Source organism: Bombina bombina, chromosome 2, assembly GCF_027579735.1.
Source record: "Bombina bombina isolate aBomBom1 chromosome 2, aBomBom1.pri, whole genome shotgun sequence".
NCBI lineage: Eukaryota > Metazoa > Chordata > Amphibia > Anura > Bombinatoridae > Bombina > Bombina bombina.
The window spans coordinates 975038815-975058279 of NC_069500.1; the positions used below are offsets into that span (position 1 = coordinate 975038815).

Consider the following 19465-nt stretch of genomic DNA (forward strand, 5'->3'; position numbering starts at 1 on the left):
AGATGCTTAAAATGTCATGCTCTATCTGAATCACAAAAGAAAAAAATCTGGGTTCAGTGTCTCTTTAACCCCTTAACGACCGAGGACGTGCCAGGAACGTCCTACAAAAAAACACCCTTAACGACCAAAGATGATCCTGGCACGTCCACTGGGGTTTGAAGACATCACTGCAATACCCTTTTTACCCCACCGATGCATCGGCCTTCGATGGGGCGATCGTTGGTGGGTGGGAGCTGCAGTAGGGAGGCGGGTGGGCTGCCACTCAATGTAGACATCCGTCTGCCCTGGCTTGGATCCAGTCCACAAGTGACACAGTTGCGGCGGGGGGTTGTGGTGGCGGGGGCGTGCGAGCGCATGTGCCACGCCACATTTATCTGGCAATTCGTTAAAACTCGTTAAAATCAATGGAAAGGAGGGAGAGGGAGGGTGGGATCAAATGTGCTGGGGAAGGGATCTGGGGGGGAGGGGGAGTAGGTTATTGAGGGGGAGCCAGTACTTAAGATGGGGGGTATAATTGTGGGGTGGGGGAGGGGGAGGGAAGAGAGCTGTTTGGGAGGGATCAGGGGGTGGGATATGTCAGGTGGGAGGCTGATCTCTACACTAATGCTAAAATTAACCCTGCAAGCTCCCTACAAGCTACCTAATTAACCCCTTCACTGCTGGGCATACTTCACGTGTGGTGCGCAGCAGCATTTAGCGGTTTTCTAATTACCAAAAAGCAACGCCAAAGCCATATACTGTATGTCTGCTATATCTGAACAAAGGGGATCCCAGAGAAACATTTACATCCATTTGTGCTATAATTGCACAAGCTGTTTGTAAATAATTTCAGTGAGAAACCTAAAGTTTGTGAAAACATTTGTGAAAAAGTGAACGTTTTTTTTTTATTTGATTGTATTTTGCGGTTAAATGGTGGCATGAAATATACCAAAATGGTATATGCAAATTTTGGGAAAAAAAATGGTTTGGAAATAGCAAAGTGCTATTTGTACTTATTGCCCTATAACTTGCAAAAAAGCAAAGAACATTTAAACATTGGGTATTTCTAAACTCAGGACAAATCAAAGTTAGAAAAAGTGTTTTTTTTTCATCATATTTTATAATTTTTTATAATAAATTATATGATATGATGAAAATAATGGTATCTTTAGAAAGTCCATTTAATGGCGAGAAAAACGGTATATAATATGTGTGGGTACAGTAAATGAGTAAGAGGAAAATTACAGCTAAACACAAACACAGCAGAAATGTAAAAATAGCCCTGGTCCTTAAGGGTAAGAAATAAAAAAATGGCATTTTCCTTAAGGGTTTAAAAACAGGGGAAGGGGGAAAAGGAACCCCTGGTTTGTCCCATTCCTGAGCAATAATTTCAGACATCTTCTCTGGTACAGGAAAAACCTTCTCAGAAGATGGGGAATCATAGACTCTATCCAATTTTGACAACTTCGTGGGGGTGAAAACAACCGCCGGTTGAAAGTCGTCCAAAGTAGCTAGAACCTCCTTCAAAAGTAATCGGAGGTGCTCAAGCTTAAATCTAAAATTAACTTCTTTAAATTCTGAAGATTTTTCTGCTAAAATGTCAGAGTCTGAGATCTCACCTTCAGAGGCTACTGAAGTATTCTCATCATCAGACATCTAAGAAAGAGTGACTAATGCAGTCCTAGAATCAGAAACCTTAGCATCAGGCAAGAGTTTAAATTTTCTCTTATGCTTAGCCAATGAAGGGAAAGCTGACAAAGCTGCTGTTACTGCAGAAGAATACAGCAAGAATCTAAATAATAGAGATCCTAATAGGGGGCGCAATAATAGAATGTAGAACAAGCAATATCAATAAGGAGTATCAATGGATATAAATGCTCTCACACATGTACACACACATGTATACACATACATACACACACAGTTATGTATATGTATACATGTATGCAAACACACGTGTATATAAAATAAGAATAATAAGATGTGGATGTATAGGTATGGTGGATATATAGGTATGGGAAACCAAATAATCAGATTCTATTCATGTGTGTTAGTATACTAGAAACAACAAAATAAATCCACATCACATATGTGAAATAAACATAAGCAGAAAATATAAAACAAAATATAATATAAAAAATAGAACCAAAAAGTCTCTCTCAGAGTGGTAAAGTCCCAATGTGTATTCCAGAACAAAGATACTCAGAGAAAAATCCGGAAGTAGAAGGTCAATGAAGCTACTCTCTCCTCACATCAATAACAGAGTGACATCTAAAAAGCAAGAAGGGAGAAAAAGAGAGGCGCTTGTGTGTACCAGTAGAATCAATACAGATAGTGATGTGTATCCACAACAGGGTACTCACATTCTCTTGGAGCACTCATACAGTGCTATCAGGCACGTACTGGGTAATCTCAGCAACCCAGCTTGCTGACATTCCAATGCATACAGGAACACTTGTGCTTTGAATCCCAAAAGCTGGATCACAGGAACAGTCCCACGCACAGCAAGTATGGACACAGGAACAACCCAACATGGTGCAGGCCAAAAAGACACACAGCAGATTTCACACAGAGGGAATCAAATCTTGGTGGTATTGGTAGGTAAGTAATGGTAAAAAGATCAGTGCAGGTTCCAATATTAACATAAAATCTTTTTTATTAAAAACTATAATAAAAGGTAGGAACCAATAGGTAGGGCACTATGGGACCCTCCTTGTAAACATGCGACGCGTTTATCAGCAACAGTGCTGTTTCCTCAGGCATATAATACACACTGATCTTTACTCTTCTATATATACATATACAAACAAACCAACCTTACCAATAAAATCATTAGAACAATTAGAGATCACAGACACCTGAGAATCAGCCAGTAGGGGGCCGGCTCCCAGTATTTTAACCTTTCATTTGCAAATATATCCCTCACATTTGTATGGTATGCATTCAAAAAATAACCTGTCATATATAATTCATCAATAGTAACCTAACATACACTATAAATGCTTCTAATAGAGTTCTAAATATAGAACTTTATAGTGCATGAATTCAAAAGTATTAAAAATATTAAAAAACATTGCCAAGTTGATAAACCTCATATGCAAATAAATATATGTGGCACTCAAAGTGTATACATAACCCTGAAGTTAAATTTCACTCATAGGTATGTGCTTGTACAGAAAATTTTCGTACTGGATCGTTTGGTCCACTATCATTATATTCATAATCCTCATAAACACATGCAAAATAAATGTTACGCTCACTTAAACGTTGTACCTCGATTGTAGATGAAAGTTAGTATTGTAAGGTTTCATAATCGAATGTTTACTCCGCAAAAAATATGTTGATGGCGGATGTGACGTCACGAATAGCTGCCGCCAATCACATACTCAAATGTACGGAGTACACAGCCAATCATGGGACTGAAGTTACGTGGGATATAAATGTTTGTAGTTATACTAACCCTATGGCAACAAAAAATAAAGATCGATAGTTCCCAAGTGGTCAAACATGAACATAGTAACAATGCTAAAATAAGACTCAAGTGAAAAAGGCATAAAATATGGATATATAAAACCATAATAATTAAATGGGACTGTATGAGATGTGCACTATTATTGTGACGATGAACAGAGAGTGTCAGAATATGTCGGAATAGATCGTGTGGTGAATGTGTTGCTATGATCGTGAGCGTATGTGGTAAATGTGTTACTATGAAAAGAGAGTTACAAAGAATAGACAAAACAAAGTGTAAGCACTAAGGGAATATCACTTTAATGTCCACAAGTACCCTGTGATTGTTGAGGTTAAACCGGAACTTTTGTACTCTTGTTTTTTGTGTAATGATAGACCTGCCTCGGTCTTTAAATACAGGCAATATCTTGGCCTTAACTTTTATAACATTTGTGCAAACATATATATATATATATATATGAGTAATGAGCCAGCAAACAGTTCAAAGGTACACTTCGGTAAAAAACTTGTATTCTGTCTTACCCACTCTCCACCGATTGAAGCTGCTGTAAATGAGCGTTCCGCCAGTGTATATGTGTCGGTCCACAGGAGCAAACAAACAAACCTTCCCTGGTCATGCTCCCTCCTCGATCACTTAGATGGCGGCTTTCACTGCTCCAGCCTCTGCATCGGAATGAGATGTGGTAAGAAAAAGCCTTCCATCTGTATGTAGGTGTCGGTCCACAGGAGCTGATAATCTCACTTGGTCTCGCTCCCTCCTTGATCACTCCTATGACGGCTCTGGCTGTTAAGACTTCCTTCCTTCGATTTGTAGCTGCAAACATTACGGTAGTTTCCGGGACTCCAATCTTGTCTTTTTACCCAGGGTCTGACTCATGTATCGTTCGTTGTCTGTGCTCTCTCTCTTGGCCCCAATGATATGCAAATTTTGTACGATCAGAAGATCAATGAGGAGCACCAGACATGAATTCTTTATATATAAAACTTAACCTTTATTCAGCTCGTCGGCTTGTTTAAAAACTTCATCAATTCCATAATAACATATCACAGATAGCACAGTATTTCTCTTGCTTACGTGTTTCGGCAATAGCCGTAATCAAAGCTTGAGAAATTTACATACAAGGAACAATTTTAAAATCCCCACCAAAAACTGATTGGTTGTAAAAATTAAACTGAATGCTATATGATTAGATGTTTGTCTCTAACTAGACCTCCCTCCTGTCTACGTGAACAGGTGCGGTGTTAACCTTGACTGTGCAAAGATATTATGTATTTATACAGCTTCACCTATACTTTTTACATCAATTGTGTTATTTAATGAGTGATTCATAAAGTTGGTGCTGTACCGCTGGCTATTCAGTTTAAAAATTGTATTATGTAATCCAAACTATAACTGCTGGATTATTCCGTATTTTAACCCATTCATTGTTTCATTGGAATGGGACTTACTAAGTTATCACTTAATATACATTTCACTGCATCTTTTTTAAAACCTATTGGGGGATAATCGCTGTCTCTTGTCAATGACTCTAATGATTAGGTATATAAGTATATATGTGAAAGCGAAAAATAGAAACTTAGAAAAAGAGAACCTTACGTGTCAGTCTTGATGCTATGCAGGAACTTATTCATCCTAACTTATAGGTGCATGGGTAAGACTGGGGACAGTGCAGTTTTTATAAGCCCTTTTCTCACTCAATTTAAGGATCTCTACTCTTCAACAGACTATTTGCTGTTCATATTAATGTGTAGTTTCCAGCTCTCTAAATTTCTTCAAAAACTACATTACATTTGTAGTGGGAGTGGTTCCTTCTGTATTTCGCTTTGTCTACCTACAATAATATTTGCAATACATGCAAATATTAGAACATCACTGATTGCAATTAGTCTCCGTTTATCCTTATCTTATGTTACTAAGTTTTACTTAAATTGTTTTGAATGTCTATTTACTTGTAACCTAGTATTCTAGTATCATTGTACCTGAGTTTAGAAATCCTGTTTCTCCCTCTTCTGGAGAATATTACATTTTTCGGATTAAGATCTTATTATTCCCTTTACTATGTTTTCTGTTATATCTTTAGTTAAAGGATAAGGATACTTTGTTATTATATTAAAGCATTAGACTGGTTTCTCATTCACATGTGATAGTAAAACATTCTTTTAAATTGAGTATCAAATTCAGTTTCTTTAACTTAATATGGGATAGAATAACTTCTTTTTACTTCAGATATAAGAAAATATTGCTGATGATGCATTTATTTCTTCATTTTTAAATGTAACTTATTTTATTTAAAATTGTTTCATGTGTCAGTATCCTTACATTTGGTAGTTAAGTGAACTTTTTTTGTTCTTATTTTTGCCAGAAATTTATTAAATCATATTCTGTATTTAAACCTAATGGTATCCTGGTTTTTAGTTTATGGATGCAGAATACTTCTCTCAATGCTAGGTTATTTTCTGTGCATGATTTTCCTTTGCTAGGTTTCTCTATGATTGTCCATTTTAGTGAAATTGGATTACTTTGATGTTTCATTTTAAAGTGTTGCACCAGTGGCGTTGTTAACCTCTTAAGGACAAATGACGGAATTTTTCCGTCATAACACAATTGAGCAAACAGAAAGCTGTGTCCTTAAAGGGTTAATGTGCCCTTTTTGATACTAGAAACAGGTTAAGTTTTATATATAAAGAATTCATGTCTGGTGCTCCTCATTGATCTTCTGATCGTACAAAATTTGCATATGAAAAGAGAGTGTCAGAATAAGTCAATATAGAACGTGAGCGTATGTGGTGTGTTGCTATGACAACAGAAAAAAAGGGTTAGTAATGTCAGGGAAACCTGAGCGGCTAAATCCCCAGGTAAATAAACACCCCCAGGTGGATAAGAGGGCACAGAAGGCACAGTATGAGAAACAACTAAGGCTTGGGACGTCTGAGGAGAAAGCTGAGGCGTGTCATGCATAGCAGATTCCTGAGAGACACTTGGCTCAGAAGGGAAAAACATTTTTGCATTTTAAAGTTTTTTCTATACTATAGAAACAAAACTGCATAGGTAGGTAGGGCAATTTGGTTGTCTAAGCAAAGCAAACATCTATTCATAGAGATAGATTGATCCTGATCAGTATCCATAGCTTAGAATAACAGGTCCAATAAACAATGTGCAATATAGAAAATTTTATTGAAAAATAAATGTTTTCTTATCTTTATGATAGCACTAAATATTAAAGAATAAATATTAAACACCAAAATCGATTTAAATTTAACTTGAAAAAAACTGCCTCAGATGCCTGAGGCTCCTACCGGCCAGCAAAAATGTCCCGCTAGTAAGAGTACTCTCTAGATGTGATATCCTCCTCTGGAATCCGAATAGCTGATATACATAAGCCGATTTAAAAGAAGTTCAAGCAGACTCAAAGACGGCTGCACTAAACTCAATAACCGCTCTGCTCTGTGAAAGCAAAAGTGTGGTCGACACGTGATCGGGATAATCAGAAAACTGTGTCACATATTACACAGCTCTAAAATAAGCGCGAAAGCTGCAGTTTAAAAACGGCTAAAGAAGTAAAACCGTTAAACTTTATCAATGATATCCCTGTCAGAATGGTTATCTGTCCCACCTAGATGCTCCGGTATTTAATGTGTAAGCCTCTGAACCTACAAACTTATTAAATGTTAGGGAACCAATAAAGAATTTCTTTAGTGTTAACCCCTGAACTCCCCTGGCCAAGCTTTCAAGGGATTGAATATGTTAGACCTAATGCCAGGGGTGGTGATAGGTTCTTGACATTAAGTAAGAAGGAAGTCTATTGGATCTATACACTTAAGACAGAATCTCCTAAGGGGATCATATGTAAATCTCTGGTTACCATCATTGCTATTTAGATGTCCCAAAAAGTAAATCAGCTTCTCCATAGTACCTTCCCATACTAGTAATATGTCGTCTATATATCTAGTATAGAATTTGATGTTACTCCTGAAGTTATTTTGTTCTTCAAAAATAGCTTTTCCCTCAAAATCAGCCAGATACAAATTGGCAAATTTTGCCCCCATCGCAGTGCCTCTTAGTTGTATATAATATTAACCATTGATGATAAAATAGTTATCATCCAGCAAAAACAAGATAACCTCAAGTATATATAAGATGCGATCTGGTCCATCTGGATCATAATCAGAGTATCTTTCCAACATTCTTCTGACTGAAATGATGCCTAAATTATGTGGGATACAGGAATATAAAGAAACAGCGTCTATAGTGATAAAAATATAACTTTCCTTCGCATTAAAACTTTTATAGCAATATCAGTAAATGTTTTGTGTCGCTCAAAAAGCCTGGTAAATATTGCACTATGGGCTATTCTTCTTTATAGTAGTGTCTATTACATGCAGATATATGAACATTGGTTTATACTGTCCCTTTAAGAAGCAGCAGTCATCAAGCCGCTGCTTCTTAACCTACTACGCTAATTATAAAGCAGCATTTCCCAATTCCCCAGACTTCTACATGACCGCTGTGATTGACAGCCCCTGCTTGCGCGTGATTGGCCATGTGAGCAGGGGGTGGCATTGCAAAAGCAGCACCCTGTGCAATGATAAATGCAGGCAGTATATTGCTGCTTGCTAGCCACAATGGGGATTGTTAAATGGAGGACATACACTGTGATCTTCTGTACATGTTCAGTAGGAGCGAGTGCCTTAGAAAGTGTGCTGATAAAAATATACAATTTGATAATGGAAGTAAATTGGATAGTATTTATGTATTTAAATTGCATACTTCAATTTAACTTTGAAGTCCCTTTAAAAATTGGCACCTACAGTATGTATATAGTAGCTAGGGAAGGGAGAATGTTTTGCAATATTTAAAAAATAAAACAAATTTTAACACATTTGTTAGTTTTTTTCTAATTTTGAATGTTTGTACAACATTCTAATATTTGTTTAATGTAATAGTATTTCGAATGCTATCTTTAAATGTAATATTCAATTATTTTTTTTCTAATTGGAATATTGCATAATTCGAATAGAATATATGCAATATTCAAATTAGAAAATTTTGACTCAATATATATGTAATAGTATTTCTAATGCTCTCTTTTAATGTAATATTCAAATTGGGCAATATTCAATTTATCAATTTACCAAATTCCCCAACACATGAAATATTGAACTTTTGAATAGTATTTGTTAAATCTAAAGTTACGATTGTTACAGAAATAACAATGATTACCGAATTTTAACAATTTTTCGTTCTTATCAACTATTCTATACAGAATTATTCAATGCAAGATCTTTCATGCTATCTATTAACCCCTTAACGACCAAGGACGTGTCAGGCACGTCCTACAAAAAGTGTCAGTTTAGGAACAAGGACGCTTTCAAGGTATTGCAGTGATGCCTCGATATTGAGGCATCAATGCATTGGTCAGCGATAGTGCCAATCGTTGGTGGGTTGGAGCCATAGCAGGGAGGCGGGTGGGCGGCCCATTGCTGGTAGGTTCTGGGTTCCCTGCGTCTTGTGCGGGAGCGTGCGAGGGGGCTTGGTCGTGTTTTCCTGTGCGTGCACGCTACATTTATATTCAATGAAATGTATTGGAAGGAGGTAGAGGGAGGGGGGAATACATTTTGAAAGGGATCTGGGAGAGGGAGGGAATTGAGGGGGCAACTACACTACAGAAAAATTATTTTTAGATAAATAAAACATACAATTTTTCATCAAACTGGGTACTGACAGACAGCAGACCTAAGATGGCGGCATATAGGTAGAGGGGGAGGATTAGAGAGCTGCTTAGGGGGATCAAGGAGGTTGGGGGCAAAGGAGTGATCCAACACTGCATAATAAATATATATAAAAACTTTCTGCCAGTACTTAAAGGGCCAGTAAACCTAGAAAATAATGTTATATAATTCTGCACTATGTACAAAATTATATAACATTATTTTAGTGCTAGCTTTATGTAACCTAATATTGCCGGGCATTTTTTATTAAAAAAAAGAGGGTTTCTCAGACCTGCCCTCTGTGCTCTACTGAGTGGGTCTGGTTTTCCCTCTGAGCACATCTGGCCAGCTGTCTAGTCCCAGCCCGGCCCGACCACGCCATTACACTCAATGTAGCTTGCTCCTGCTCTGTCTGACAGCGGGAGCGAGCTACATTGAGTGTAATGGTGTGGTCAGGCCAGGCTGTGATTATCAAACATGCTTCATTCTCTTGTTATCCTTCACTGAAGGAACAGCGTTGCACTACTGGAAGTTAGCTGAACACATCTACTTAGCTAATCACAAGAGAGAAATGTATGCAGGTGCCAATCACCAGCTAGCTTCCACTAGTGTAGGATATGTGCATATTCAACAATTGATACCAAGAGAACAAAGCACATTTGAAATAGAAGTGCTTTTAAAAGTGAGTTAAAATTGCATGCTCTCTCTTATTCTTGCAAGTTTAATTAACAACCTCAGAGACTAACATGTGGGTTTTAAATACAACCAAATGGTACAATAAGTAGCAGTTAACAGCAAAGCTGATCATTTTAATGTTAAATAGATATGTATACCTATATATCTATAAGAATATATATATATATTTAAAATAAGAATTACATTATCCTGTATGTGAAGAACATTGGAATGTAAAATATGAATAACTGTCAGGTTGGCACGCAATCGACATGTGTTAGGTTTTTTCTTCTCCATTGACTTGTATGGGGAGAATATTTTAACACAGTCGCAATATTTGGTTACTGCACATCGGGTTTTGTTCACGTGCAATCCGAAATGTGCATAAAGCTTACTTCTAGCAAAGTTTACACTGGAGAGAAAGTACTAAATAGCGCAAAATTTGTAATTTGTCCCTTAGGTATTAAATAGACAGTAAAGTAAAAAAAAAGGGACACTGAACCCAAATTTAGTTTTCATGATTCAGGTAGAGCATGCAATTTTAAGTAACTTTCTAATTTACTCCTATTATCAATTTTTCTTCGTTCCCTTGCTATCTTTATATGAAAAAGAAGGCATCTAAGCTTTTTTCTTTGTTCAGTACTCTGGACAGCAGTTTTTGATTGGTGGATGAATTTATCCACCAATCAGCAAGGACAACCTAGGTTGTTCAACAAAAATGGGCCGGCATCTAAACTTACATTCTTGCATTTCAAATAAAGATACCAAGAGAATAAAGAACATTTGATAATAGGAATAAATTAGAAAGTTACTTAAAATTCCATGCTCTATCTGAATCACAAAAGAAAAAATTTGGGTTCAGTGTCCCTTTAAGCTTTATTGATTAAATAGAGCATGCAATTTTTAACAACTTTCCAGTTCGCTTCTGTTATCAAATTTGCTTTGTTCTCTTGGTATCTTATGTCGAGAGTAGAGTAGACTCAAGAGCAGCAATGCACTAGTAGCTCAACACATCTGGTAAGCCAATGTCAAGGGGCATATATTTGCATCCACCAATCAGCAGCAAACTCCCAGTAGTGCATTTCTGCTGTATGCTTTTCAACAAAGGATACCAAAAGAACAAAGCATATTTGATAATAGAAGTAAATCAGAAAATTGTTTAAAATTGCATGTTCTGTCTGAATCATGTAAGTTTAATTTTGACTTTATTGTCTCTTTTAACTACTGTATATGTTAATGAATAAGCAATTATGGTCAACCAAAGAAGATAATAATTGTGCTAAAATATTATTTTTAATTGTTTTAAAATAATTATAATGTTTGTATTATACATGGCTTCACATAAATCTTACATTTTTATTCAATTTAATTTATATATAAAAAAATACAAATTAACATTTACTTTGGTCTTTGTTTTTTGCAGGTTCTGAAAGAACATAGCTACAGAAAAACAGATGAAGTAGGCAACTTGTTTCTGGATAAAGATGTGTTTGTATAGGAAATGTTTACAATGTTTTGCATTTATCCTATTTGGACGGATGAAAGCTAACTTGCTTTATATTTAGATATATTTGTACATTTAGAGGCTTAATGGCTATTTTTGCAAAAAGACGATGGGTTTTGTGAGGTCCAAAAAATTGCAATTTTGTGTAATTTCATCTATTTTTTTAAACAAATACTCTGTCAATTAAAAGGATGGGCTGACATACACAGTTTAACTTTTTCAATAGAAACACTGCTCTTTCGCCCCTTCAGAAATGTTTTAAAAACCTTTGTGATATAGTTTTATGAGAGCAAAAGTCCTTGTGAGATCAGCAATTTCTGCATGCTAGTGACAATATTGAAGCATAGCGAGAATTAGATTGGTGTATACGCAGCATGCAAGTGCTAGCCTGTCTCTCAAGCATGTGCACAGTGCATACCTGCAGCTATGAATACAGAAAACAAGCAGATCGCCATTCATTCACCTGCACACGATGGCAATAATGCCTTTATATAAAAAGTGAGAGCAGATACCTAAAGAATTCAACACTGGCATCAGACAGTATACATCTAATAATCTAGACCTAATTAGACTGACTTTGTTTGCCATAGTGGCAATTTGTAGTTCACTAGTTGATTGGGGTATCCAACCTATTAATATGAGGTTCCACAATGGAAATTTTTTCTTCTGGTGAGCCTATTTTGCTGAGCCAAACAAAAATGTATATTTCTACATAAGCAAATGTAGTGATTAATTATTTAACACATTAATCACAAACCTAAATATATTGCCCTGTATATACACTGTAACATCACAGACTAGATAAAAAGCATTGAAAGGCCCAGTTGTATTACTGCAACATATGACCTGGTTTCTAATGATGTGGTAAGCCGTGTAAAGTGGTGGGAACATAGAACATATCCTTAGATTTGCAGATACCTCCATTTAATACAGTTAAAAATCACAGTTAGATATCCCTGATATATTCCATCATTAAAGTATGCGTGGGAATTTTTTAGAAAGGGAAAAAGTTGAACAGCGGTTTAACTGATAAAACATCAATGTTTTATTAAATGCACTTATCAAATTAAAATAAAGTAATCAGCTCACAGCAAAACTGTCCATTTTAAGAATGACTGCTTACGCGTTTCGACTTACGCTGTATTTATAGCTAAAAGCCATAAGTGCACATCACACATTTAAAAGGAATACTGAAACCTGATCGGTTCAGAATGTTTTAGACCAGTAGTTAATACAAAAATACAATATTGATCTCAGGCACTACTATGTGTTTAAGTTTTACATTTCAATTGTATGCTGTCTGTCTCAATTATGAAATTGTCTGTACTAGAAAATGTTTCAAAAATGTTTCAAGAGTAGAACTTCTTTATATTGTGATTGTAACCATACTTTTACGATAGATTTTGACAATTTTTCTTATATACGTGTATTGTTTGTCCCCAATTTCCTAATCCTATTACATTAAAACTGTAAGAGTCATAAACATGGAAATAAAAAGTGTTGCACTTATAGCTGAATATTGTCTACTCTTGTTTTGGTGATCATCTTAATGATTAGTTAGTACAGTCTGATATACTCTTGCTGCTTCACCAGCCATCAGAATCAGTGCAGTATTTATCATTCCCAGTACTTATTAAAATGATTTGGACTGTATCAGGTTCTTAACTCTTTCACTGCTAAGCCTTTTTTCATCCCATCTCTAAGACAATTTTGAGCTTTTTTAAAACCTACATTTAAACCCTATTGTAAAACAGACTCATGCAAATTATATATTAGGGGTTTTTCAGCAGGCCCAGCAGGTATGCAATATACCATTATTACATTTATAGTTCATGGTATATGAGATAGCTTTGTTTTCTACTTTATTGTTAAAAGATCTGCTGTGTGGTACTATGTTGTTTGTAGGCACTATGGGAGCTAAGAACACCTTGTCATGCACGTTAAAGGACCACTAAACACAGTAGACTAGCATATTCAATAAATGCACAATAAAGACACAATTCAAAAGCAATGAGTTTGAATTTCAAATGAGTAGTAGATTTGTTTTCTGAAAAATGTCAGTTAGTTACATTTTCCTTCATACAGCATCATGTAACAGCCACCAGCCAATCACAAAATGCATATACGTATATACTGTGAATCTTGCACATGCTCAGCTGGAACTGGTGACTCAGAAAGTGTGCATATAAAAAGATTGTGCACCTTCAGATAATGGAAGTGAAATGAAAAGCTGTTTAAAATTGTGTGTTCTATTTGAATCATGAAAGTTTCATTTTGACTTGTCTGTCCCTTAAGGATTGAGTTGCAATACAGTCTCAATCCAATCTACCTGAAGGGTCCTAAATTATTCTAATAGGATAGATTACAAGTGGCAAGCTAATGTTAGCGCAAGACATGATAAGCAATATTGTGACCGCTCTAACTAGTGCATATTACAAGTTGAAAGTAAATGGTTGCGCTCGAGAGCACACAAAGTTTGCGTTCACGGGATTAGTACAACTGAAGACCTAGCGTAAAAATTAAGACCATAGCATAAAGGGTAAGGGTTATCACTTCTGCTCAAGTGTAAACAGTGCTGGAAAGAAGCTTTTTGGTCATGCCACACCCCCAATAGCAGCATGCCACCAACTAATGACAGAAAGGTGACAAGGCCGAGGGGCACATCCTGAAATGTAGCAGTTCATAGAATATATTTTGGGCCTCGTCAGTAAGGTGCAGACATATCCCTCTAAGCACACTGAGCTAGGAGTCCTCGTCTGGTTGCCCCTTTTTCCCTTAAGGGGACATAATACACACAGAGAGAAGCATACTCTTAGGAACGAACAACCTGCTCAATAACTTGTTAGCATCTTCTATAATTTACCACCTGGGTGCAGCTTACTTTTAGGCCAGTGATGCTTTTCAGTAATGTGTATTTTATACATCTCCTTCGTTGTATTCATAAAGAAGGCAAACTCGAATCTATAAAACAGCCTTTATTTGAGAAAAGGATAAAAACCTGACCTTAAAGGGACACTGAACCCAATTTTTTTTCTTTCGTGATTCAGATAGAGCATGCAATTTTAGGCAACTTTCTAATTTACTCCTATTATCATTTTTTCTTCGTTCTCTTGCTATCTTTATTTGAAAAAGAAGGCATCTACGCTTTTTTGGGTTCAGAACTCTGGATAGAACTTTTTTATTAGTGGATGAATTTATCAACCAATCAGCAAGGACAACCTAGGTTGTTCACCAAAAATGGGCCGGCATCTAAACTTACATTCTTGCATTTCAAATAAAGATACCAAGAGAATGAAGAAAATTTGATAATAGGAGTAAATTAGAAAGTTGCTTAAAATGTCACGCTCTATCTGAATCACAAAAGAAAAAAATTGGGTTCAGTGTCCCTTTAAGATTATGGTCTTCACTAGTAATGTATTAAGCTTTGAGCAGAGCACATGAGAAGCTGCTTTTTAAAGGAACTCTCTCTATATCTATCTATCTATCTATCTATCTATCTATCTTACTATCTATCTAGAGATAAATAGAAAAAGATAGAGATAGAAATAGATAGAGATAGATGATAGATAGATAGATAGATAGATAGATAGATAGATAGATAGATAGAGAAAGAGATAGATATATGTATAGATAGAGATAGATTTATATATATATATATAAATATATATGTATGTGGGTATATATAGGTGTATATATGTAAATATGTGTGTAATTATGTCTCTACAACAGTGAAAGCCCTATCTATATGATATTCAAATTACACAATATTCTTAATAACCTAGTGCATGGGAAAGAGTGTAGTTAAACCACCCTTAATCCATAGAATAAACAATACAGAAGGAAATACATTTATTATAGTCAAGCAATATCATGTATAAAATATGTAAACATAATATTGATTAAAAGGGGCCCCGATCATTCACTCTTTCATCCACACTTCATGTATACTAAAAGGGAAGAAAAAACAAAACACCCCCAAGGTGTCCCAAAGGGGAACCGTTGTCATCAATCTGTCAGAATAATAAAGGGAACATTAAGGTATTTATGTCCAGCACCACTTCTCATGGGATGGAATCGGCATGAATGGTCCACTAATGGTTGTAAATTCTGTAAACTTTAAATCTGTGTCAACTTTTAAATATATACTCCAGGAACGGCTACCAAAAATAAATCAAGCTCGTTGATGTATCCACAATGTCAGTATTTATGCAGAGTTATTAATGACAGTTCATAGTACAATGCAGAGTTCAATTTGTAAGTTACTTAACAATACACCCACCAAAGCGGTTAGATAAGTTGAGCGTAAACACGATCACGTGAGCGCAATAGTGATATATACGCTAGAATCATTACCACGATTTCAAAACTGTAGATATATAAAAAAAAATAGATATATTTGTTTATCTATATATATATTTATTTATTTGACATTTCGGGGATACAATTCCCCTTCTTCAGAACACTAAACACACTTTCAGAAAAAGCGCCAAAAAATACATAATTTCCGGTTTTCATAATATCCGGTTTTTATTCTATTTCCTGTTAACCTGTAAACCGGAAGTTATCAAACTTCACTTCCAGTCTGGTGTAGTTTATACACTATTTAAGCACAATGTTAATGTGTGTTTATTGTTCTGAAGAAGGGGAATTCTATCCCCGAAACGTTAAATAAATTGACCTTTTGATTTGATGGAATTCCTGGCTTATATCTATTTTACTAGATGCCTATATTTTTCAAGCATTAAAGGGACACTGAACCAACATTTTTTCTTTCATAATTCTGATAGAATGACATTTTAAGCAACTTTCTAATTTACTCCTATTATCAATTTTTCTTCGTTCTCTTGCTATCTTTATTTTAAAAGCAGGAATGGAAATCTTAGCATCCAGCCCATTTTAGGTTCAGCACCATGGATAGTGCTTGCTTATTGGAGGCTTACATGTACCCACCAATAAGCAAGCATAACCCAGGTTCTCAACCAGAAATGGGCCGGCTCCCATGCTTCACATTCCTGCTTTTTAAATAAAGATAGCAAGAGAACAAAGAGAAATTTATAATAGGAGTAAATTAGAAAGTTGCTTAAAATTGCATGCTCTATCTGTATCATGAAAGAAAAATTTGTGTTTAGTATTAACCCCTTAAGGATAAGGCAATTTTTCAATTTCTTTCCCTTAAGGACCAGGGCTATTTTTACATTTCTGCGGTGTTTGTGTTTAGCTGTAATTTTCCTCTTACTCATTTACTGTACCCACACATATTATATACTGTTTTTCTCATCATTAAATGGAATTTCTAAAGATACCATTATTTTCATCATATCTTATAATTTACTATAAAAAAAATTATAAAATATGAGGAAAAAATGGAAAAAAACACACTTTTTGTAACTTTGAACCCCAAAATCTGTTACACATCTACAACCACCAAAAAACGCCTATGCTAAATAGTTTCTAAATTTTGTCCTGAGTTTAGAAATACCCAATGTGTACATGTTCTTTGCTTTTTTTGCAAGTTATAGGGCAATAAGTACAAGTAGCACTTTGCTATTTCCAAACAACTTTTTTTCAAAATTAGCGCTAGTTACATTGGGACACTGATATCTTTCAGGAATCCCTGAATATCCCTTAACATGTATATATTTTTTATTTAGAAGACATCCCAAAGTATTGATCTAGGCCCATTTTGGTATATTTCATGCCACCATTTCACTGCCAAATGAGATCAAATAAAAAAAAATGTTCACTTTTTCACAAATTTTTTCACAAACTTTAGGTTTCTCACTGAAATTATTTGCAAACAACTTGTGCAATTATGGCATAAATGGTTGTAAACGCTTCTCTGGGATCCCCTTTGTTCAGAAATAGCAGACATATATGGCTTTGGCGTTGCTTCATGGTAATTAGAAGGCCGCTAAATGCAGCTGCGCACCACACGTGTATTAAGCCCAGCAGTGAAGGGGTTAATTAGGGAGCTTGTAGGGAGCTTGTAGGGTTAATTAGCTTTAGTGTAGTGTAGTAGACAACCCGAAGTATTGATCTAGGCCCATTTTGGCATATTTCATGCCACCATTTCCCCGCCAAATGCGATCAAATAAAAAAAAAGTTCACTTTTTAACAATTTTTTTCACAAACTTTAGGTTTCTCACTGAAATTATTTACAAACAGCTTGTGCAATTATGACACAAATGGTTGTAAATGCTTCTCTGGGATCCCCTTTGTTCAGAAATAGCAGACATATATGGCTTTGGCATTGCTTTTTGGTAATTAGAAGTCCGCTAAATACCACTGCGCATCACACGTGAATTATGTCTAGCAGTGAAGGGGTTAATTAGGTAGCTTGTAGGGAGCTTGCAGGGTTAATTTTAGTTTTAATGTAGAGATCAGCCTCCCACCTGACACATCACACCCCCTGATCCCTCCCAAACTGCTCTCTTCCCTCCCCCACCCCACAATTGTCCCTGCCATCTTAAGTACTGGCAGAAAGTCTGCCAGTACTAAAATAAAAGGTATTTAAAAAAAAAAAAATCAGCATATTTACATATGCTGATGTGTAGGAACCCCCTTAGCCCCCAAACTCCCTGATCCCCCCCAAACAGCTCTCTAACCCTCCCCCTCTACCTTATTGGAGCAGGATCGCTTCCAGCCGCTTTAAACCCCTAATGTCGTACAGGGTACGTCGCTGGTCTTTAAAGACCAGGTTGTGTGCGATGTACCCTGTACGACATGCGTCGTTAAGGGGTTAAGCTAGGTGGCTGACCCCAGGGGGCGGATTCAAAGTGGGACTTTATATATACAGTATATACTGTATATATATATATATATATATATATATATATATATATATATATATATATGGTAGAAGAAGGGAAGGGCGCACAGAGAGGCCAGATCTGGGTGCAGTATGTTATGTGATCAAAAACAAACGTACATTCGTGTATAAATGAACACTCAATTGGTGAAACCTCAATCGATATGAGGTAAGATTCTTGCATGGAGGCTCTACTTAGCCTAATACAGCATCCAGTATTGCTTCTTGTTGCTCAGGATTCTACAATGTTGAGATGTGCTTCCCCCACAGGCACACAATTCATCTGTACTGTAGTCCAATTTGTGACTCCTGTATCCCCCTGTAATATGGAGAAGGGAGGGGGGGCTATCTAGACAGATGGAGCAGACTGGATGTGTTTAAAAAGTCCAAGTTTATTGCAAACCCTAGCGTGTCAGACAATAATCACACTGGTATGCCACTTTTAAAAAACTAATGTGAAATATCCAAATCACACATAGGTTAAATATAAAATATAAAATGATGTTATATATAAAAACCGCTGCTGTAAGTGTGTGTTCTAAATGTTAAGGCTTGTCAGCAGAAGCTTAAGCGCAAACAGCCTTGTTGCTTATAGTACCACACTTGCAGAGCGTGAAAGTGTCGGGGGCAGAGCCTGACGCATTTTGCAACACTATTGGTCACTTCTTCAGAGGTGGGGCCGCCCCCCTACATCTCCAAGTTTATACACGCAGGTCCTAGATTTATTTAAGATACAGCAGCCATTTTAGTTTCTGGCAACCTCTATTTTGCTATGGGCTATTTCTTTATAGATCTATCACTCCAGCCTTTTTCCTGACGTGATTTAAGCGAGTGATATCTGTATTAAATCTCGCTTCATCTACTTACTTGCTTGAAAGTATATTTTATTTCTAACTTGTTCTTTGTTTTATTGTTTATTGTAAAAACTTTGTGAAAGAATGTTTTTCTTGACAACTTTTTTTATAAATATGGAGATCATATTGAGATCCGCGGCCGTGATGTTAGGTGAGCGTATTGATGCCGGTGAATGCAACATAGTTAACAGCTTGATAAATATCCCCCTTTAAATGGCCTTTGGGGTTTTGGATCCAATATGCATCATTTTGCCTAGTCGTCCAATTTTTTTATTTATTTTTTTAATATCACTGTTCATTTCATCCACTCCTCCTAGAACATCAACTCTGTTACAAATTTTTATATATCATCAGCAAAAAAGCACAACGTCCCCTGGAGTCCACTTCAAATATCAATAAGAAACATGTTAAATAAAACAGGCCCAAGAACTGACTTTTGGGGAGAACCACTAGTAACTGACCTAT

The 19465-nt window shown here is 36.1% G+C and overlaps 1 protein-coding gene across 1 annotated transcript in view; it reads left to right on the plus strand.

Annotated features, from left to right (window-relative positions):
• The window catches only part of LOC128649929 (B-cell scaffold protein with ankyrin repeats-like), an 896039-nt gene extending 883192 nt beyond the window's left edge, over positions 1-12847 (plus strand). The window contains exon 19 of the mRNA XM_053703492.1: positions 11258-12847. The gene's annotated coding sequence lies outside the window, so the exon portion shown is untranslated. The remainder of the gene's footprint in view (positions 1-11257) is intronic.
• The last annotated feature ends 6618 nt before the right edge of the window (positions 12848-19465 follow it).